We start from the raw sequence: 463 nt of genomic DNA, 5'->3' as shown, positions 1-463 counted from the left end.
ACAAGCCTACACCCAGCAAGCCCCCTGAGCGAGGGGATAAGTTTCACGGCTAAGATTAGACAGCTTCCTCAGATGACAGCCAAATGATCTGTGTCCTATAATAGAGGAAACAGGACTTTAAGGCTGTTTGGGTAGAACCGGCCCCTCAGCTGGGCCTCCAGGTGAGACGCATGGAGAACTAATGTGGTTAACAACCTCCGGTCACTCTTCAGCTCCACTGACCTTCAACTCACGCCTGACAAACAGCTAATGAGCCACACAATGGAACGTAATGGAAAAGTCTTGTCATACGTGGTCACTTATTAACCAACACAGGAGCTGAAGGTGAAGACGACAAATAAACAAAATGCCAAAATCACCAAATCTGATCCAGGCTGAGGTGAGACTGCCTCATGTTGAACCACTACAGACCAAGGCCAATGAGTCATTGTGACACCAACACGTAAAAAAAAAAAAAATCACT

This window comes from Microchirus variegatus, assembly GCF_963457635.1.
Source record: "Microchirus variegatus genome assembly, chromosome: 18".
Taxonomy (NCBI): Eukaryota; Metazoa; Chordata; class Actinopteri; order Pleuronectiformes; family Soleidae; genus Microchirus; species Microchirus variegatus.
The sequence above is the reverse complement of the archived record's forward strand: the minus strand, read 5'-3'. Positions refer to the sequence as shown.